The sequence below is a fragment of the Vombatus ursinus genome, unplaced genomic scaffold, assembly GCF_900497805.2.
Source record: "Vombatus ursinus unplaced genomic scaffold, bare-nosed wombat genome assembly UNPS02004691.1, whole genome shotgun sequence".
In the NCBI taxonomy this organism is placed as follows: domain Eukaryota; kingdom Metazoa; phylum Chordata; class Mammalia; order Diprotodontia; family Vombatidae; genus Vombatus; species Vombatus ursinus.
The window spans coordinates 626,100-649,448 of NW_020944469.1; the positions used below are offsets into that span (position 1 = coordinate 626,100).

Here is a 23,349-nt window from a genome sequence, read left to right on the forward strand (position 1 = left end):
CAAGCTGGTGTATAGAAGACCTTAAAGAAGAGAGAAAACAAAATGGAAAAAAAAAAGATATTGAAATGCTAACTAGAAGAGTTATTTTTTTTTTGAAGGACAAACAAATTAGACAAACCATTAGTTAATTTGAGAAAAACAAAACAGAAAGTGGAGAAGGGTTTGAACCCGTGATTTCACTGGAATAGGGGACTCCCAGGTAAGGAAGGATACGCCCTATCGATGGCAATATAGGTCAATTGCTCTCAAGCACTAAGACAAGGGTGGGGAAACTTGTGGCCTCGAGGCCACATGTGGCCTTCTAGGTCTTCAGGTGCCGACTTTTGACTGAGTCCAAGTTTTACAGAACAAATCCTTTTATTAAGGGGATTTGTCTGTGAGGTTTGGATTCAGTCGAAGGGCCCCACTTGACGACCTAGAGGACCACGTGTGGCTTGAGGTTGCAGGTTCCCCACCCTTGCAAAGAGATTGTCACTTACCCAGGGGTCACACAGTCAGTATGGGTGAGAAACAAGATCTGAACTCAGCTCTTCCTGGCGGTCCTCAATCTACTATACTATATTATCTCTCTAAAAAGAGAGAGAGAGAGAGAGAGAAAAGCCAAATAATCGAAATCAAAAGTTAAAGTAAGAATTCATAATAAATGGAGAGGAAAGAAAATTATCAGAAACTATTATACCCAATTACATGCCAAGAAAACTGCAAACTTATATTAAAGAGATGAATATTTATAAAAATATGGGGCATCCCAAAAGTCAGTGGGGTTTCAAGCTATTAAAGACATGGATTAAAGCTCAAAACTACATTCAGACTTGAGACAATCTGTATAAAATACCCAGGTTAACACAACAGAAAATAGAAAATCTTATCAACCTGATATCAGAAAGAGAAATTAATCCAGCCATAAATGAACTCTCCAAGAAAAGAAAGAAAAAACCAGGTCCAGATGGATTAGCAAGTGAATTCTATAAAATATTTAAAGAACAATTAATTCCTATTCTAGATAAACTTCACAAAAATAGAGAATCCACCTTACCAAACACTTCCTCTGAGACAAATATGCTCTAGATATTCAAACTGGAAGAGAGAAAACAGAGGGGAAATAATTGTATCCCATAGCACTAATGAATGTTGATGCAAAAATAATAAATAAAATATTCCCAAAGAGACTATCACAATATATTTTTGAAACTCTTCACTATGGTTATATTAGGTTACACCAGGAATGCAGGTATAGTTCAATGTTAGGAAAACTACAAATATATCAAGTAATATTAATCAAAATAGTTAAAAAACCTCATGATTACACCAAAAAGCCTTTGACCATATACAGCACCCCTTTATGTCAAAAACACTAAGAGCATATGAACGAAAGGAACGAACCTTGATATGATTAACTAAATCTCCATAAAACACAAAGCTAGAATAATTTCTAAAATGTAATGTAAAATGTAATTTGAAATCCCGGAAGGTTTCCTTATAAAGAATGGGGCAAGAGAATCGTGCCCACTATTTCCACTTTACTTGATATAGTATTAGAAATGCTAATTGTAGCAATTAAATTTTTTAAAATCTGGGGAACAGACATAGTCAAGAGGGAGGTAAAATATCTCTATTTGTAGACAATATGCTGATTCACTTAGAGAATCCCCAAGATTCGATGGGAAAAAAAAACCAAAAACGAATCAAAACTAAGAATCAGGATACAAAACAAACTCCCAGAAATCATTAACCTCTCTGTATATTATTGACAAAACCCAGGACAAAGAGATAGAAAGACAAATTCCATTCCGTTACAAAAAGGCATAAAACGTTTGGGCGTTAACCTTCTAAGCCAGAGGACTGCAAAAACAAACAAACAAAAAACAAACCCTCTTTACAGAAATAAAGACTGAAAGAGCTGGAAAAAGAGATCGGTTGCTTATGGTTCTGCGACACCAACTTAATGAAAATGCTTTTACTCTCTAAATGAACTTACAGATTTATTAATAAAATGATCACAGGCAGCTTTGTAGAACTAGACAAAATAATAACAGAATTCATTTGAAGGAACAAAAGGTCAAGAACTTTGAGGGAAATAATGAAAAAAATGCAAGAATGAAAGGGGCCTAACATTACCAGATCTCAAGCTATAATATAAACCAGTAGTTGTCAAAACTATTTTGTACTCATTAAAAAATAGACAAGCAAAATGCAGAAACAATTAAAGACAATAGTCTAGTGTCTGATAAGTCCAAGAACATAAATTACTGGAGGAAGGTCTCCATATTTAATAATTACCGATAGGGAAACGGAAATACAGCATGGCTGAAAATAGATTTAAACCAACATCCTAACACTATGTACCACAATAAACTCCAAATGGTTATACAACCCAAGTATAAAAGGTCACATGATAAAAAACGGATACTGGAGTGTGGAAGGAGGTATCTTTCATAACTTTTGCAAGGCGGGAAATTCGTAATCAAACAAGGGATACAAGGGATCACAAAGAACAAAATGGCCGATTTGAGGTATATAAAAATTAGAACACGATGCACAAAATGAGCGTGGCTAGAATAAAAAGAGAAACCTTTGAGTGGGGGAAAAAAAATCTTTGCATCAAACATCTGAAAAATCTGAAATCCAATGTTTAGGAAATTGAACCAAACTCCTAGACTAAGGTTCATTTCCCAATTAATAAGTAACCAATATTCTTAAGAGAATTATTATGAACTATAAACAATCAAATGAATGATTGCTCCAAATTATTAACAATAAAAGAAATACAAATCAACAATTCCAAGGTCTCACCTCACACCCAGTGAACTGGCAAAAATGACAAAAAATGAAAATAGTGGAGGCAGAAAGACAGACACGCTAATATAGATATAGATATATATAGGTAGAGATATAATACCATCACTATTCTGGAAAACAATTGGGAAATACGTTTTTAAAAAAAATGATTAAATTAAGCTGTGTGACCCTGGGCAACTCACTTAACCCTGACTGCTTCACCAAAAAAGCAAAAAAAAAAAAAAAGTGATTAAATTATCTGTATCCTTTTACCTAGAGATCCCATTGCTAGGCATATAACCCAAGGAGGTCAAAGACAGAAAGGTCCCACATATATCAACATACATATTTATAGCAGCATTTTTTTTTTGTGGTAGCAAAGAACTAGAAACAAATAGATTCCTATCGATTGGGGAACGGCAAAACAAATTTTAGTGCCTAAATATAATGGGATTTTTTTTTTAACTTACAAATATCAAGACAAATATGGGAAGATTTATATGAACTGATACCGAGTAAGGTGAACAGAACAAGAAAAGCAATCTATGCCATGATCAAAAGAATATAAATGTAAGAGATAATAAAAGAGAAATGAATGCAGTGTAATTATACTAACCAAGCTTGGACCTAGAGAAAAGTTAAGAAAAGACACCTCCCTTCCTTCATCATGAAGGCCAAGGACTACACATGTGCAATTTTCTATGCATTGTTAGACATGGCCAATGCACTGGTTGCTTTTGTTGAACCGGGTTCCCCCTCCCCCCCCTTAGTTTTTATTTGAAATCTTTGTTACAAGGGAAGGCTTGCTAGGTAATGGAGAGGGGAGAGAATATATTTAGAAATGAATGTGATAGGGGGCAGCTAGGCCGCACAGTGAGTAGAGCACCTGCCCTAGAGTCAGGACTGCAGTTCAAATCTGGCCTTGGACACTTACTAGCTGTGTGACCTTGGGTAAATCACTCAACCCTGATTACCTTAAAAAAAGAGAGAGAGAGAGAGAGAGAGAGAGAGAGAGAGAGAGAGAGAGAGAGACAAAGTGAGAGAGAGATGAACATGATGCTTTGGAATACCGATATGAAGCATGCTGCTTGCTTCTTGATAGAAGAGTGATGACCTTGAAGTGCGGAGACATACATTTGTGCACAGAAAAGGTTTTAAGCTTATTTATTACAAAGATTGTGTTTTCCTTTTTTTATTGGGGGAAGGATATTGATGGTGTTGAGAGAAAGGAAGGAAAAGAAAGGAAGAAAAAGAAGGAGAAAGAGAAGTAAGAAGACGAGGAAGAGGAGGAGGAGGAGGAGGAGAAAGGAGAGTCATTGAAGTAATTTTTTAAATGCACAGATGAGAATAGAAATTCAGAAAGAAATAGGCAAGCAGGACAGCTCTGAAAGTAACATGCCAAATCTAATACACACACACACACACAGAGAGATTTAAGTAAACCATATATAATAGGGATTTGTGGTTTAACAAATAACCCTCTTTCTCTGTTTTGTTTTATATTTCGAAATATTCTTTTTTTTAGTGCTCATTAGGTTGAGGATAATTTTTTAAAAAAGAAATGAATGTGATGCAAAAACAAAAGGCATCAATATACAAATTTTGAAACAAAAAATCAGCTCTATAAACTGTCTACAATTATATGAAAAAATGTCCTAAATAGCTAATAATAAAAGAAATAGAAAAAACAAACTTCTGAGGTTTTCCCTCTCACCCATCAAATTGGCAAAGATAGAAACAGTCAATGCTGGAGGGTCTGTGGGAAAACAGACATTCTAATACACTGCTGGCATAGCTGTGAATTGGTTCAACACTTCTGGCAAGCAATCTGGCAATTATTTGAGAACTATTACAAAATGCTTCCTATCCTTTGAACCAGTGATCTCCCTTCTGGACATATATCCTAGGGAGGTAAAATAAAAACAAAAACGAAACAAACAAAAAAAGATCCCCATACACCAAAATATTCAGAGCAGCACTTTTGTGCTACCAAAAAATTGGAAACCAGGGGAGTGCCCATTGACTAGGGAATGGATGAACTAACTGTGATACATAAATGTAAGACATAATTAATACTCAGTGAAACATGGGAAGCCTTGTATGAACTGATGAAGAAAAGACAGGACAATCGAGAGAGTAATGAAATGTGCCAAGCATTGTGCTATAGATGGGGAGACAAAAACAAAAGCAAGAAAGTTTCTGCCCTAGAGGAGCTTACATTCTAAGAGGAGGAGACTCCACCCATAGACAATACACACATATATACACAATATATATACACAATAGCCTCAATAATTTAAATGAAAACAACACACAGAGATGGTTAGGTGTTAGTGGATAAAGCACCAGACTTGGAGTGGGGAAAACCTGAGTTCAAATCCTGCCTTTGACATTTATTAGTTGTGTGACCCTGAGCAAGTCAAAGTCACTTTAAAGATAATAATGGCACCAGAGCTGTTGAGGATCCAATATATGTAAAGCACAACATAAACTAGCCATTATCATTATTTTATTAACACAAAAAAATCACAATTGAGATTAAAGGCAATGAACAATCTTGATTCCAGGAGGGCAGCTAGGTGGCTCAGTGGACAGAGTGCTGGGCCTGGAGTCAGGAAGACTCATCTTCCTGAGTTCAAATCTGACCTCAAACACTTAGTAGCTGTGTGACGCTGGGCAAGTCACTTCACCCTGTTTACCTCAGTTTCCTCATCTGTAAAATGAGCAAACCACTCCAATATCTTTGCTAAGAAAATCCCAAATGGGGTCACAAAGTGTCAGACACAACTGAAAATGCCTCAAAAACAACAACAATCTTCATTCCAGAAGACTGAGGATGAAGCACATTTCTTTACTCTCAGAGAGGTAGAGGACTACTGGTTCAGACTATTATATGCACCATCAGACATAGTTGTGAGGGTAGTCTGTTTTGCTTAACACTTTGTTTATTCTAAAGAGAGAGTTTTGTGAGAGAAGGGTTATGGGAAATCAAAAAGGGATGAATTAAGAAAAAATATCAAATTTTTTTTAAAAAGAAAAAAGAATGAAGAGAAAAGTTGGATGGAGAAGAGAAGCATGAAGGGCATAGAGAGGAGGAATAACAAGAAGAGGACAAAGGGGAGGAGAAGGAGCAGGTAGGGGGGCTCTCTGTGCCCTGGACAATATCTATTTCTCACTGCAAGGCAGTGAATCCATCTGGAATCTCATGAGTATGTTCCTCAAAACCCAACCATTCTTTCTCCAGCCTGGGCCAGCCCAATCTGACAAAGCAGAGGAAGGGGGCAAAGGTTGAGGCTGCCATGCATTTTGATATTAAAGGAAGAATATGTAGGCAAAGCACCAAATAACCTGCAAATGAGTAGATGTCGTCTTGGAAACATAAGCCTTGGTCCTTGAACATAGTAAACACTTACTAACTTGAATCATCACAAATTGACAGCCAGCCAGATCCCACACCAATACTCAGCAGGAAAGGACCAAATCTCCTCTTCCTCTGAGTCCCTGGGACCAACTGCTGCTATCTCCCCTCCTTACTTTCTTCTGGAAATCTTTGAAAATTAGCCTGGGATGATTTGTATACCCTTTCCCAGCTGCTCTGGAGAAAGAACAAAGATGGAAAAGCTAAATGGAGAGAGAGAGAAAGAGAGCTTCTTCAAACCCCAAAAGATTCAGTGGCATGGACTGATGGGAGCAGGAGACGTGCCACACAGATCCTAGAGGAAGAAGGTAAACAGGAGGGATTTAATCTACTCAGAGGTTAATTATAGTCACATTAAGAGACCCACTGTGTTTGACACGAAGCTGTGGGACCCAGTTGTAAAACAACAGGTTTCCAAAGACTGTGGCCATTCTGGACCCAGAGGCATACCCGTTGGCTATGGCTGCAGGGTTATCACTCCTTGGACCGGCTGCCCAAGAGCTAATTTCTTAGAGAAGAGGAAGCTAGCACAATTTGCTAGAAGAAAGCTAAACAGCTGAGAGAAACAACCTAGAATCAAGAAGCACCATAACATTTGTCAGGAGCACATGACAGTCACAACGGATAGGTAGAGGCCTCTATATGGAACAGCTCCCAAAAGAGAGATCCCAGAGAAAGAAGAAAACGTGGGGCAGACACAGAGCTTTAGCGAGGAGCACTGATGTGGAGAGGCACCCTTTGGCAACTCCCCCCAATGCTGGACCCCTCCCCCACCTAGCTCAGTACTAGAAGCAGGGGTATGCTGGAGCCAGATCAAACTGGCTCATAAGAGCCAATTTCTAAATTTCCAGGGTGATCATTCACACCTAATAAATCAGCAACCACCACAAACCAGGACTTGATTTGTTTCCTTGATGGTCTAGACTTAAGAAAGTAATGGAGAAAATGTTAGTAATGCAGATTAAACTTTTAAAATGTGTCATGATTTTCAGAGATGCACTTATTAAACATTTCCCAGCACCCCTGTGACTATAAGCCACAAGGTCTGGGTAGGTGGGAGAAGGATGGTGTTTCCCTGGAGGGGCCGAGGGCTTCTCTTCACTCTTTTTGTGCTTGCAGTCTAGTCCTTTCTGTATGTAAATAAAACTATTCAATGTTTTATGAAATCACAGGCCTAGATTATTTTTTTTTTTCCAAAGCCTTGAAAGCCTGGAAATGATAGAGCAAAAATGGTTAACAGGGATAAGTAAGGAGATAGTGAGAGTACCTGGTTACCCTTAGTAAATTCAAGTCGCCTGGCCCAGAAGGCGGGAACAGCATGCTCAGATAGGAAACAAATGGATAGATATGATAGCTAAGCCCCTGTCAATGCTATCTGAATGTTCACGGGAGAGGTGTCATGAGATCAGAGCAGGGTGAATGATTTTCTAAAAAGGGAAGCAAGTCTGTCAACGCTAAGCCTGTGAGCTTGTTTTTGATTCCAGGGGAAATTTGAGAATGGATCAATAAAGGGATGTTATTGGAAAGGAAGCAGTGATTACAAAGGTGTCACCAAGGGCAGGTCACGCCAGCCTAACCTTATTTCTTTTTTTGGATGGAGTTATTAAACTAGTACATCAGAGAAATGTTGTAGATAGAGTTTACCTAGACTTCAGCAAGTCATTTCATAAAGTATCTCATGGAACAGCTGGAGAGATCTGAACTATATAATAATATGCTTGGATGGTTGAATATACTGTTGAAAAGAGAGTAATCATTAACAGTTTGATGTCAACTTGGAAGGAGGTCTCCAGTGGAGTGCCCCAGGGATCTGTGCTTGGCCCAGTGCTGCCGAACATTTGTTGTCAGTGACTTAGATAAAGGCTAGGATGACATGCCTGTCAAATTTACATACGACACAAAGCTGGTAGGGATAGCTAACACACTGGATGGCAGGGTTGGGGTCCACAAAGATCTTGAGAGGCTACAATACTGGGCTGAATCAAAGAAGATGCAGTTCACTAGGGACAGATGTAAAGCCTTGCATTTGGGATCAAATAATCAACTTCCCAAGGACAGGATGAGAGAGGCCCGATTTGTCAGAAAATGATCTGGGGGTTTTAGTGGACTGCAAGCTCAAGATGAGTCAACAGTGGGATGTGACAGGCAAAAAAAGCAAATGTGACCTTGGGCTGAGTGTCCAAAACTAAGGAGGTGGTAGTGGTCCTTCTGTCCTTGGCTCTCTTCAGATCACATCTAAAATCTTGTGCTCAGGTCTGGGTGCCACAGTTGAGACAGGACACTGAGAAGCTGGAGAGCTTCCAGAGAAGGGAAGTCATTATGGTGAAGGGTCGTGAGCCCAGCTCTTGCAAGGATAGGCTGAAAGACCTGGGGATGAGAAGACTTGGGGGTCGGGGTTGGGGGGGGGATAGGAAAGCTCTTTTCAAGTAAGTGAAGGGCTGTCATGTAGAAGAGAATTTTGACTTTGTTTGGACCCAAAGAGCAATGAACAGAAGGCCCCTTTTGCACCTGACTCGATAGAAGAAAAATGTCCTTGTGTCCAAAAAAAGAAGGGGCTGCCTGGGCAGGTGGCGTGCCCTCCTTCAAGCAGAGGGTGGATGAGCACTTGAGTTTGCTACAGTGGCAATTCCCTTTCAGGTCAGGAATGGGCTGAATTCGAGGGCCCCTGGGGTCCCGTCCAATTCACAAGTTCTGCTTTTCTGAGACAATGCTCCTTCTACTACCTGCCTCACGGCAGCTGGGTGGCTCTGTGGATAGAGCACTGGGCTTATAACCAGGAAGACTCACCTTTCTTAGTTCAAATCTGGCCTCAGATACTTACTAGCTGTGTGACCCTGGGCAAGTCACTTCACCCTGTTTGCCTCAGTTTCCTCATCTGTCAAATGAGCTGGAGAAGGAAATGGCAAACCACTCCAGTATCTTTGCCAAGAAAACCCCAAATGGGGCCACAGAGAGTCAGACATAACTGAAAGGAGTGAACTGCCTGCCTGCCTCACAGGGTTGTCGTGGGCACAAGGAGAACCTTAAGGTGCTGTAGACAAAGGAACTGGTTTTTTCCTTGCCCCCTTGCTTTCTAAGTAAGTAATGCTACTGCAGAAGTAGCCAGGTAGCTGCTGAACACTAGAACCTGAAACATTCCCATTTGTGGTTCACCACCAAGAGTCCACTGGAAACTGCAACATCTGGGCTAAAGCTTGTCAACAAAATTAGCCTGAGGTTTAATTTCCTCAAGTAGTTTTAAGAGGCAAATGTTAATCACCACTTCTTAGAGCATTAACTATAATTTCAAACATCAAATTAGAAGAGTTGCACAAATGCGTAGAGAGCAAGCAAGAAAATTGTTTTGTTCTTTGCAGCAGAAGCTTAAAAATCCATGAATGTTCCATGCGTTCTGCCCCAAACATCCAGAGAAGCAACAGCCCTAAGCCTGTGCAGACAGCATGACTCTGCAGAGGTTTCACATAAAGGTTAGACATGAATATTACTCTACAGTTTTTTGAAACCAGAGAAGCCCACAAAGGGGCTTTGCAAGGCCACAGGTGAAACAGGGTTCCTGCTGTGAGTATCAAATGCTGCATTCAGTCAGAAGCAGAGGCTGGGATCCTTTTTAGTGTCTCAGTTCCCAGACTCTCTATGCCACGTCAGCAGGTACCACACAAGTTCAGGGATGGAAGGAAGCTCAGAGGCTGCTTAGCCCAGCCCTTACCCGAGTGAGAATCCCCTCAACAACATAATGGACAATGGGTCATCCAGAATCTGCTTGGAGTGCCCCTCTTTAGCTTCTGGATGGCTCGAACTGTTAGTAAAGAGAAGCATTTATTAAGTGTTTACTGTGTGCCAGGCCCTGGAGATGCAATGGGAAAAATCAGGAAGCAAGCCCCATTGCCCTTCACCCTGCTCTCTGGGGCCAAGCAGAACAGGCCAAATCCCTCTTCCATGTGATAGCCTTTCAAATATTTTGCTTTTTTTTTTTTTTTTTTTGGTTAAGCAATCTGGGTTAACTGACTTGCCCAGGATCACACAGCTAGTAAGTGTTAAGTGTCTGAAGCTGGATTTGAACTTAGGTCCTCCTGACTGCAAGGCCAGAGATCTATCCACTGTGCCACCTAGCTGCCCCCCCCCCCTTCAAATATTTTGAAGCTAGGCATGTAGCTGCCCACTCCTCCTCAGTCTTCTCTTCCCCAAACTAAACATCCCTATTTCCTTCAGCTGATCCTTAGACAGCAGCTAGGTGGCGCAATAGACAGAGCTCCAGGCCTAGAGTCAGGAAGGCCTGATGTCAAATCCAGCCGGAGACATTAATTATCTGTGTGACCCTCGGTAAGTCACTTAACCTGTTTGCCTCCGGTTCCTTAACTGTAAAATGAGGATGATAATACCAGCACCTGCTTCCTAGAGTTGTTGTGAAGAACAAATGAGATCATAATTGTAAAATAAATTGTAAATAATTGTAAAGTGCCTGGCACCGTTAAGTGCTATCTAAACATTAGCTGTTATTATCAACACGTCTACATCCTTCACCACATGTCTCTCTTAAAAGGCACTGCTCGAACTGAACCCAGTACTCTAAATATGGATGGACTAGGTCAGAGGACAATAGGATTACTCCCTCCCAAGTCCCAAGCATCTATTTAAAAAAACTCATTTTTTTCAATTAAGGAAAATTTATTTTCTCTCCCCCTCATCTCTACTTCACTACAAAAAGAAAAGTAGAACTCTTGTAATAGATACGCATATTCAAGCAAAAATAAATTGCTGCCTTGGCCATGTCCCAAAATATGTCTCATGCTGTACCCTTCCAGGAGGTGGGCAGCATGCTTCATCATTAGTTCTTTGGAATCATGGCTGGTCACACATCGATCGGAGTTCTTCAATTTTTCCAAGTTGTTTGTGCTTACAATGTTGTTGTTCTATCTAGTGTCTTCCTGGTTCAGCTCCTTTCACTCTATTGTTCACCATGTCTTCCCAGGTTTCTCTGAAACCATTCTTTTCATCATTTCTTACAGCAAACTCATATTTCATTACCTTCACACACCATCATTTGTTTAACCACTCCTCAATTGATGGGCGTTTCCTTAGGTTCTAGTTCTTTGCCACTACAAAGAGTAATATGGGTATACATATGGGTCCTTCCCCTCTTTCTCTGATCTATTTGGGTAGGCCTAGTAGTGTTATTGTTAGGCACATATTAGCAACTTTTGAGACATATTGTTTTCCAAATTGTTTTCTAAAATAGCTAGGCCAATTCAGCAAGTGCATCAAATGTGCCTATTTCCCTACGGCCCCTCCAACATGTCATTTTCCCTTTTTGTCAACTTTACCAACTCGATGGATGTGAGGCAGAACTTCAGAGTTGCTTTCATTTGAATTTCATTAATTATTAGTGATTTGGAACATTTTTTCCCTATGGCTGTTGATAGCTTAGATTTCTTCCTTTGAAAGCTATCTGGTCACAATCTTTGACCATTTATCAATTTGGGGCATGGCTCTGTTTCTTACACGTTTGAATCAGTTCCTTGTATATGTTGAAAACGAGATTTTTGTTAGAGAAACTTGCTACAAATATTTTCCCCAGTCAACTGTTTCCCTTCTAATTTTAGCTACGTTGGTTTTGTCTGTGTAAAACCCTTTTAAGTTAAGTTATCCATTTTATCTTCTTGGTCCTCCCTATGCCTTGTTTCATCATGAACTCTTCCCCTATAGCCACAGATTAAAAAGACTGGAAAGGTAAGTGGGGGCTAGTTTATGAAGGGTTTTGAATGCCAAAAAGAACCTTTTGTATTTGCTCTTCTAATTTGTTGGTGAAATGTAAGTCACGTATCTATTTGCAACTTATCTTAGCATATGGTGTTCAATGTTGGTCTAGGCCTTGTTTCTACAGGACTGCTGTCTGGTTTTCCCAGCAGCGTCGATTAATGGCACTAAGCCTCTTAATGCAGCCATACTCTGAATTCATTTTCTTGGCTGCCATATCACACTATTGTCTCATTTTGAGCTTTCAGATCACAAAAACCCCAAGACCTTTTTCACAGGAATTGCCAGCTAACCATGCCTCTCTTATTTTGTATTTGCAAGCTTGATTTTTTAAAACCCAACTGCAGGACTTTTTCCATTTATCCCTATTAGATTGTCCCTTGTCAGGACCTTTTGAATCCTTGTATCTAGCTGTGTCTCCTGCAGATTTGACAAAAGATACCATCTATGCCAGGGGTGGGGAACCTGTGACCTCGAGGCCACATGTGGCCCTCTAGGTCCTCAAGTGTGGCCCTTTGACTGAATCCAAACTTCACAGAACAAATCCCCTTAATAAAAGGATTTGTTCTGTAAAACTGGGACTCAGTCAAAAGGCCGCACCCAAGGACCTAGAGGGCCACATGTGACCTCAAGGCTGCAGGTTCCCCAACCCTGTTCTATACCTTTATCCGTCTCTCAAAGGTGCCAGGATTCTGTCAGTGTGTGGAATTCCTGATGTGGGAACTCCCTCAACAGGATGGAGGTGACCACAAGCCTCTGACAGGAGGTCAATTTTAGAGTGCAACCTGAGGCCCACAGAGGTTGGAAATTTCCACACTGCTAACATGTGTCAGAAGTGAAATTTGAACCTAGGACCTCTTGAGTCCAAGCCCAGGACTGCATCTATTATGTCACCTTGCCTCCGTCTTTTTCCTAGTCATTGTATAAAATCATAGAATCCTTCTCTTCCATTAAGATGCAGCTTCAACACAACCTTCTATGTGAAGCCTTTCATGAATCCTCTCCACACACACCCACCGCCAACTGCTAGGGCCCTCCTCCCTCTCCAACCACATTCCATTGATTTAAATTTCATTTTTATTCTGAACATGTGTTATGTTCAGATAGAATGAGTATTTGCATATCCTTAGAAGAGAAAAAGATTGTACATGAAACTGCAGACTATCGTGTATAGCTTGCTTTTCTTTTAAAAATACATTAAGTTCAACCTGTAGCTTTCGAAGCTGTCCTGCTTGTCTGTGCTTCTTTGTGGCCTTCCTTCTCTTTTCTGCATTTTAAAAAAAGGTGCCTCAATGATTTTTTCCTCTTTTCTGGGAAGGGAATAAGAATTTGTCTACCATCTACTATGTGCCAGGCATGGTGTTAAGTGCATTTCACAAATATTATCTTATTTAATCCTCACGACAACCCTGTGAAGCCTTCCTCTTTGTTGCCCTATTCATATCGCCTCCTTGCACTCCTATTGCATCCCCCTTGAAAAAAAAAAAAAACAAAGTCTTTGTTAAAAATATGCATAATCAAACAAAACAAATCCATACACTGGCCATGTCCAACAATGCATGTCCTATTCCTCATCTTCAGTCCATCACCTCTGGCGGGAGGTAACTACCTTGTAAAAACCTACTTCATATTCCAATCAATCGATCAATCAACGAGTAATTATTAAGTGCCTGCGATATGCCAACCACTGTATTAGGCACTGGGACTACAAGTACAAAGAATGAAAAACAAAGACCTTTTATTTTAATGGGGGAGACAAGCATATAGAAAAACACATACAGCATAAATATAAAGTTTATATATACATATATGTGTGCACATACACATATGTAAAGTAGTTAAATATAAGGTGGCTGCTGGGAAGGGTACTAGCAGTTGGGGGATGGGGCAAGAATCAGGCAAGGCTTTCATGCAGAAGATGATGCCTAAGCTGCAGCTTAAAGGAAGAAAGGTACTCTTTAAGGCAGAGGTTAGGAGGGAGGGCATTCCAAGCATAGCACAACCAGAGCAAAGGCATGGAGCTAGGAGATGAAGTGTCAGAAGTGTGGAAAAGAGGAAAGGCCAATGTGGCTTATTTCACATAGTGTGGGAGGAGAGACTAATGCGCAATAAGGCTGGAAAGTAAGTTGAGGCCAGCTTGTATAGGGCTATGAAAACTAAACAGAGGAGTTTTTAGTTTATTCTAGAGGCAATAAGAAGCCCCTAGAGTTTGTTGAGCGGTCTGCCCACATGGTCAGATGTGCACGTAAGGCAAATTACATTGGCAGCAGTGAGCACGATGACCTGGAGTAGGGAGAGACTTAATGCAAGGAGTCCAATTAGGAAGCTGTTGTAATAATCTAGGGAAAAGGTGAGGAGGGCCTGAACTAAGGTGGCAGCTGTATGAGTAGCAAGGAGTCAGATGCAAGAGATGGCAGGAAAGTAGAAATGGCAAGGTTTGGCAACTGATTGGGCATGTGGGTTGGGGGAGAGTGAGAAGTCAAAGATAATATTAAGAATATAAACTTGAGACATTGGAAGTATGGTGGTGGCTGCAACATAGACAAGTTTGGAAGAGGGGAGGGTCTAGGAGGAAGGACCGAGTTCAGTCTTAGACATGTTGACTGAAGCTGGGGGAGGAGGGGAAGGAAAGGTGGGGTACTAGCTGGGCCTGGACAAAGAAGGAAGGAAGGAAGGAAGGAAACATTTATTAAGCCCCTACTATGTGCCAGGCACTATGGTAAGCACTTTACAAATATCTCATTTGATCCTCAAAACAATCCTGAGGCAAGCATTGTTATTAGTCCCATTTTACAGTTAAGGAAACTAAGGCAAACAGAGATTAAGTGACTTACCCAGGGTCACACAATAGTAAGTGTTGGGCTCTTCCTCAATCCAGACCCAGTATACTCTCCCTCACACCTCCCTAATGCCTTTAGGATCCTACGGATCAGGGAGTCATCTGCATAGAGATGATTGTTAAACCCATAGGAGCTGAGTGAGATAGAAGAAAAAGAGGGCCCAGAACAGAACACTGGGGAATAAATACACATTTATTGTAATTATTCTGCATATACTTATATATGTACTTATCTCCCTTTATAAGCTCCTAGAAGGCAGGGATTGACCCATTCATTTTATTTTTAGCCCCCCCACCCCACCCAGGGCCTAGCACAGTGCTTGGCACACTGCATGCACCGCATAAATGTTTGGTCAATTGATAAAAATGTGCAATAGCAAGTTACCAAGCACAGATCCCTGAGTCACCACAGTGGAGACGGCCATCCCAACTGGCATTGACCCATTAATAGCCACTCTTTGGGTCCAGCAGTTCAGCATGTTTCTGAATCCAACTTTTTTGGCTGTTTAGCTCATGTTTCCTCATCTGCTCCACAAGAATAACAGCAGAGTCTCAGTCAAATACCACGTAAGTTGAGGCACAGCAGTAACCCTGGCTACTTAATAGCCCCCTCAGCACAACACAAGCACTGGCAGGAACAACCGAGCTGTAGAGGACTCAAGGATGGATGTAGCAATGGATCGCCATCTCAGGAGTAACTTGACGAAGGGCAGAGAGAGGGCTGGCTGTCAAGTGGTGATTAGTTTTGGCCACAGCAATTCACCAAGACCACCTACTAAGTTGTACCGGAATCTGTGGTCAGATTCCTTAAATGTCCCCTATGGGAGGTCCAATAATTGAGGGATGCATTCACTCTGAGTGCTCACTCATAGAAGCTGGAAAGGATCTCAGAGTTTGAGTTCAACTCTTTTCCCTTACAGATGAGGAAACTGAGGCCCAGAGAAGATGTGTCTTGCCCAAAGCCACACTTGCTTTTCCTGCCGATCGCATGTATTTGACTCCTGGACAAGAAATGGGCTGCCCACATCAGCACCTGGGGCCTGATGCATCTTTCCTCTTAGAACTGTTTTTCTCTAGCCTCTCAATGGGCTTAAGCACTGGGACAGAGTGCCACCCCTCCATGTATTCTCATTCTGTGTAATTCCTACCCTTAAGGGGCAGTTAGGTGAGGTAGTAGATAGAATACCAGTCCTAGAGTCAGGAGGACCTGAGTTCAAATCCGGCCTCAGACACATAACACTCACTAGCTGTGTGACCCTGGGCAAGTCACTTAACCCCATTGCCTAGCCAAAAAAAAAAAAGTGGATAGTAATTCCTAACCTTGTCTTTCCTTAAGAAAAATATGGTAAAGTGTCGTAAAGAGGCAGACTGAATTCAGTGTAAAGAAAGTTCATCAACAATTAGAGGTATGAAAAAAAAATTAGAGGTATGCATGGGCTGCTTGAGAGGTTGGGAATTTTGTTCTTCCAGCAAAGGCTGATCACTCATCGGGGATACTGTATAAAGTTTCCCTTTGAGGATATGGGTTTGAACTAGACAGCTTCTGAGATCCCTTGTAATACCGAGATTCAGTTTAATCTTCCAGACAATCCATCCAAAATGCTAGAATCCTTCCTTTGGTTATTTCATGGGTACCAAAAATAGCAAGAAGGTTGTTCATATGGGAGCCTTCACTCTTGCTACATGGCAGGCCTACCTTTTCCAGGCATATGTACTCTTGCGTCCTTGGGTATAAGTCACTGCAGGGCCTTTCCATTGCCATTTGCTGCAATTGTGATCATTAGCATCACGTCATGAGTATTCATAAACTTATACAGACCTTGGTAGGAAGGTCAGAATCTAACTTAGGCCAACAGGTTTATTCCACTCTTATCCTGAGCTCTCCACCCTAGGAATTCTCCCCAAACTAGAGCAACATGGCTGCAGGTGCTTGAGAAAGACCGAGCGCCGAAGTTCTATCAGATGGGTGTCAGCCCTCCTCTCATGGAGAGGATAGACCATATCCCCATTTCTTTTGTATTTCCCCTAGAGGTTTCATTGTTGTCTAACATGTAGTAGACACTAAATAGCTGTTAAACAGGGTGATTGACAAACATGGGGAAAAGTGAGGACATGAACAGGAAAGATGGCACAGGGCTCTGGTATGTTCACAAGTGTTATCTTGCTAGATTTCCTACAGAAAGGAGAAGTGGGAGGATATTCTAAGATGTTCTAAGAATGAAGCGTGGGTGGAAGCCAGCAGTAACTCCACCTTCAGAGACCAAATTCAATCTGAAACTTGGGGTGGAGAGAAGAATCAAGGCTGCCTACACTTTTACAATATGTTACAGATCCTCTGCTTTGCCAGAATTACATTTGGTTGGATTACACAGGTTCGTGTGCAATAAATTAAAGGGAATCAACTAGGTCAGTGAAGCTGCTGAGGTGGGGCAAGCTTTTCCAAGGGTCACAGGATGGCCCACAATCCTCTGGACTAGAGCCTCCACCTCAGCCCAGCACACTGAATCAATGACATGTATCAGACACATAACCTAGTAACGCCAAATCCTAGGCTGAAGCTCCTCTGAGGTCAAGATACAGTCAAATGGATCACAATTCCACCCCAACATCCTTTGTTCAGAGGGAGAAGTGTCTTGAGTGCGACAATCTTTTTTATTAGCCTGATTTCAATTAAAAGGGCTCATAACTTTGTTAAATCAACTGCTGCTCTTAGATTGTAAAATAGCAACCACATTCCAGACTCTGAGTCAATTCCACATTTATTGAGCACCTACTATGTGTTAGGCATTGAGGTAGGCCCTGATCTCTAGAAGCTTCTACTGTAATTGGGTGTGGTGAGAGATGCAACGTGCACATATAAATCCAAGGTAATTTGAGGGAGCACACATTAACAACTGGGAGGAGGGGGTTAGGAAAGACTTTTTTTATGAAGTGTCACCTAACCTGAGCCTTTAGGTATAATGGGGTATGTGTATGTGTGAAGAGGGAGTACATTTCTAGATATGGGGGACAGCCTGTGCAAAGGCAGAGGCAGGAGATAGAATGACGCTTTGGGTAAATAGCTAATAGGTCAGTTTGGCTGAAATGTTGAGTATGTGAAGGGCGTGATATAAACGAGGTCTAGAAAGTTAAGTTGTAGCTAGATGGAGAGCCTGAAATGACAGGCTGAGCTCGTATTTTATCCTAGAAGCAATGGGGAGCCACTGTAGAGGGTCAGATCTGGGCTTTAGGAATATCATTTTGGCAGCTGTTGGGAGGATGCACGGAAGAAGAGATCCTAAAAACACGGGAGCCAATAGTAATAGTTCAGGTAAGAAGCAATGAAGATCCAGGAAATACGAAGAAACAGGATTTGCAACTCATCGAGGGAGAGGGAAGAGTCCAGGATAACAGTCCCCAAAGTTTCCAACCTGGATGTGATACCTTAAAAAAAAGGAGGGGGGTGGGATGGAAAAGGAGCAGGTTTAGGGGAAAGATCATGAGTTGAACTGTGGATGTGTTGAGTACGAGGTGCGTATGGGTCATCCAGCCAAAAGACAGCATGCAGCTGACAATGCAAGACTGGCAAGAATTACTAGGGCTGGACCTATTGATTTGGAAATCACCTGCACAGAGATGATAATTGAAACCATAAGAGTTGATTAAATCAGCAAGGTAGGATTGAGGAAGAGGCTCAAGTACAGAGCTTTGTGGACACGTCATGGGTGATGATTGAGGAAAGGAGACAGAAGAACAAGGAGCGCGCAAGGTCACAGAAGCTAAGGAGAGTATCCAGAAGGTGGCAGCTAGTGGGGGGGGGGGTTGGCGGAGAGGGGCTGGCAAAATAGATCAAGTAGAATGAGAACTGAGAAAAAGTCAACACACTTTGTACGTAAGAGATCACTGGCTCTCTAGGTAGAGAAAGGGAGAGATGTATTTGGAAATTAATGTGATGTAAAAATAGAAAATATCAGTGCAAATGTTTTTTAAAAGAGTTCCTTAGTGACATCAGTTTCAGGAGAGTACTGGGATTGCCAAGGGGCCGAGAAATGATAAAACAGAGGCAACAAAATGTGAGTTGGGAAAATGAGTTGGGAAAGTAGATGAACTGGGAGGCGAGGATTTCTTCCTCTCTAGATCTGAGGAGAAAGCAGAGTGTATACAGACCACTGTGCTATAGTGGATAGAATGCTGGAACATTCGAAGTCAAATTCTAGCTTGGACATTAGCTTTATCACTGTGGGCAAGTCTCAACCTCAGCCTCAATTTTCTCATCCCTTGTAGTACCTACTTCATAGGGTAATTGTTTGGCTCAGATTAAATACAAGTGCTTTGCTAACTCTGAAGTGTGATAAAAAGCATCAGTAGTTATAATACTGAAGAAGTCTAGGAAGAAGCCAAAGTTGATGTGGAAAGAAAGGCTATAAGCCAGTCACTGAATTCTGTGAGAAAAGAGTGACTTGGAGTAACTATAACAAGAATCCGGCCTGGGTGATCTAGAAGAACGGAGAGACCTTGAAAAGAGGAAAGATCATTGAGTGATGGCAGCATGGAGAAGGCCTGGAAGTGGTGATGAAGAACAAAGAACAGGTCTACTGCCTCCTGACTGTCAGGGAGAATGAAGAAAGCAAGGAACACACTACATTGCAGAGGGTTACCATGTGTCTATGAGCAGAAGAAAATGGGAAAAAATGTAAGGACCAGATCTAAAAGGGAAGTTTGTTCATTAATACAGAGGTTCCTGAGGGTAATGGAAGAGAAAGGCACCATTGATTGGGAAGAGGCCACTTCCTACTTTTGTGCAAACTTGGAGAGGTCCTTTCTAGCCTTACTATCCTCTGATTCCCCTATGGCTCATTCTGACTGATGAGCTCTAAGGGAAAGGATATCTCCTTTTTAACATAAACCCTCAAGGTCAGTATATTTTGTACCCCGGTGGCAACTGAAGATCACTACTCATCAGCAGCAGGGCTGACCCCAGAGAAAAAAGAAAATGTTATCAGGCGGTTCAGCTCCTTTCGTGGTTGCAAATTGCTTATAGGGATCTCACTGACATGGGCAGTCCTTACTCTGGTAAAGGGGGTGAGTCCATCATGCCTTCTCTAATTGCTCTTGTTCACATGCTCCCATAGATCTCTCATACTGAATTGATCAGGTGGCGTGCTACAGTGGAGAATGCTAAACTTGGGAGTTACAGGCCCTAAGTTCAAATCCTGATTCTTAACACTTAGTAACTGTATAATGTGAGGCAGGTCACTTAACCTTTCTTGGCCTCAGTAGAAGGCTCTCTACAATTCCTTCCAGGTCTAGATCTGTAAGTCTATGATCTTATTAATGCACAGGAGGCCTTTTAACATTTAATATTCCATGGCTGTCTGTTTGTTATATCTTGTTCCCGCTACATGCCAGTCCACGGATTTTTCCAGTTGTACCTGGTTTTTACAACATTTCTCACATGCAAGTCATCACTGGTAATATGCTACAATCTACTCATACCCAGTGGGTCCAAATAATACCTGACATTCAATATGAAAAATGCAAGCAGATTATTGGGGGCTAGGACATAATCAGAAATACAACCAAGTGTCACCTTTAAACTGTTTAAACAAAACTGAATCATGTGGCCTGTCTCAGTACAATTCCATGCTGAAAGTAGTCCCTTGTGTAAAACCCTGTATATAGCTGGCCATGTTCTGTTATGGGTCTGTTTTGGGAGATAACCTAACCTCCAGTATTTGTTAACTCATTTTCTTTTATTTTCTACAGTTAAGGACAGCATCTGTGGAGCTTCTTTGTGTCATTATCATTAAAAAGATTTTAAATGTGGTAAATGAACCTTTGGAAATAACAGTTGCAGGCTCCTATAATCAGACTCAGAAGAGAAACTGCTCCGGGACATAATTCCCTCTCACTCCAAAGGCATGACTTTCTTTGGAAGGCATTTCAGAACACAAGTGAAATACTAGTGACAGAAAACATGGTTGAAGTACGGGTACGCAGGACCACTAAGGTGACAATACAGGCTATAGGCAATGAATGAATCACAGAATCAGTGGTTCCTTTGAAAAGGATATTAAAAATCAGGAAAAACATGAGGAAAAGACATGAAACTGGTTGAGTGTGAACCATGAAAATAATTCACCCTTTTTTAAAGGGCCAAAAAAATTCTCAAACCTGTTTTTAATTAGAATACGTACGACCTTCCAACTACCTAGCTAATCAAAATGTTGGTCTAATGCTTGATTTGCAGCCAAGATGTTACCCCCTCATCTCATCTCCTGCCCCCCCCACCAAAATCATTAGGACTGAGAAACTGGGGGCAATCGCAACTTACCTTCCACTGATTGGTCATCAAAAATGTGATTGCCTAATACTAACTGAAAGCACTATAATTTGCTATCACTTTACCCACATTACTGAGCACTGCAAACAATTACTTTCTCTCTGAAACGATTCCAAATTCTCTCCTTTTGCATGGAGCTGTAAGGCCATACTCCCAGAGTGTCTATTTCATTATCTGTATTCTTATTCTGAGTGTGTCACTGACAAAATATCAGCTTTCCCTGTGAATTGCCGAAAGAGTTGTTTCAATAGGACACCCATTTCTATTCAGAAAGATATTTCATTTATTTAGTAATGATTATCTACACAGATTATCATAAACAATAAAACTGTAATAAAGGGCTTCCCCAGGTTTTTTTTTTTAAACCAACCAGTTTTAGCCAGCTTCTTTGGTTTAATACTGTTATTTACTGTACAATTTACATTCAATTCTCCATACTGGAATAGGAAAGAGAAGGAAAGGGACCCTTTAAAAAAATCATGGAACTTTCACACATGTAAAAACTTACAATTATGAATTCATAATATATAAGCCTGAGATAAAAGATGTGAAACAAACAGAATTAAGGAACAAGTGTTGCAAAAATTGCTGCTCAGTGATTCATTGAACAATCAGGAAAGCAGGGAGAAAAACATGTGAAAACTGGCAGTGAGAAGGGCAAAGTTTGGGCAAGTTGTCCCCAAAATACGGGAGCTGTAGGACCCTTTGGAGACCCTTGCTTTTTAAAGCATGGTGTACTTTGAGGATGACCATCTTCAAAAATGACCATCTTCCAAGTCATGGTTCTGACCCCAGGACAATCGCGTTTTTCAGGCCACGTACTGAAAATACTGCCTAATTATCCAATGAAAATGCCCAGCAACCTGACTGTAATGATTTAGGATCACATCTAGACAAGCTTTAGATAACCTCTGGGGAAGAAATCATCACCTACTTGCAATATTCAAATAATCCTGGTCCTTCCTTAACCAAGTGTCCTATTTGTATACTGAACGATCTTATTCCAAACATACATGTATGTATTCAGGTTCTGTCAACAGCTAGAGAGAAAGAAAAAACAAAAACTTTATCTGAAGGTATAGAAAGAAGTGTGAATTTCTCCAGAGGGAAAGAATATGCACATTTTAAGTTCATGTCTTTGGGGTGCAAGATGCCGAGGCTGGTTTTTGCAATTCTAGTACTCTGATCTGGTTTTCACAGGTGACTCTTACACTTGAGCCGTTCAAGTTTTTCCAAATGAGCTCATTGACTCACCCATCATCAGGAAGGTGTCCAGACCATGCCTTACAATGCAGAACTCTTTCAGGGTCAGTCCAATTATAAACTAGGACTCCCAGGGATGGAAGGGGATTGTCCTGGGATACATTGGAGATAATCCCAAGCAAAACTTCCTCTGTTCAAAACCCAGATTTCAAGGCTACAGCATATTCAGAGCAAATACTTTTTATAAAAACCATTTTTTTTTCTGCAGCTCTGACTTAGAGACAACCCCCCATATATAGCCCTTTTGCTTGCTTATATATTATAACGTAAAATTACTTCACTATGGATCAAGTGCCCTTTCCTTTGGCATTTACTCTAATTAAATGATCCAAAGAACCTCTTCTTTCACTTTACCTTGGGAAGAGCTTTTACGTCATCACACTGAACTACTATAAATACCAGCTGAGTTGGAAGATGGCCTCTCTGTCACTGTCCTTGCCCATTCCCCACAGGGACAACAAGGGTGGCAGAATAGAAAGAGGACTGCACTAGGAACTGAGAGCCCTGGATCCAAGTCATTGCTCTGCCACTGACTGACTGTGAAATTGGGCAGCTCGCTTGACAGGGGAAGGGGATTAAGAGACACGATGTCAGTTGTGGGGTTAAGTGACTTGCCTGGGGTCACACAGCTAATACGTGTCTGAGGCCACATTTGAAGTCAGGTGCTCCTGACTCCAGGGCCAGTACTCTATCCACTGCACCATCTAGCTGCCCCGGGCTCGCTTCATTTCAAGTGACCTGGATGTTCTCATCAGGAAAATAATTAAGGGATTGGCTTCAGTAGATCTTTAAGGGCCCTTACACGTCAAAAATTTTAAAATCCAATGTGGCCACTGTGATACATCTGCAAAAAGAAGAGGTTTCTCTCGATTGTGCCAGAGGTCTTTTAAAATTCTGCCATCCTGTGATTCTGTGAGAAAAGACATTTTCTTCCAAGTCATGGTTCTGACCCCAGGACAATCGCGTTTTTCAGGC

General features: G+C 41.2%; 1 protein-coding gene across 1 annotated transcript in view; it reads right to left on the bottom strand.

Moving 5' to 3' along the window:
• Positions 1-21,385: 21,385 nt before the first annotated feature.
• Positions 21,386-23,349, bottom strand: part of ABCB7 (ATP binding cassette subfamily B member 7) — a 119,722-nt gene continuing 117,758 nt past the window's right edge. The window contains exon 17 of the mRNA XM_027839679.1: positions 21,386-22,041. The gene's annotated coding sequence lies outside the window, so the exon portion shown is untranslated. The remainder of the gene's footprint in view (positions 22,042-23,349) is intronic.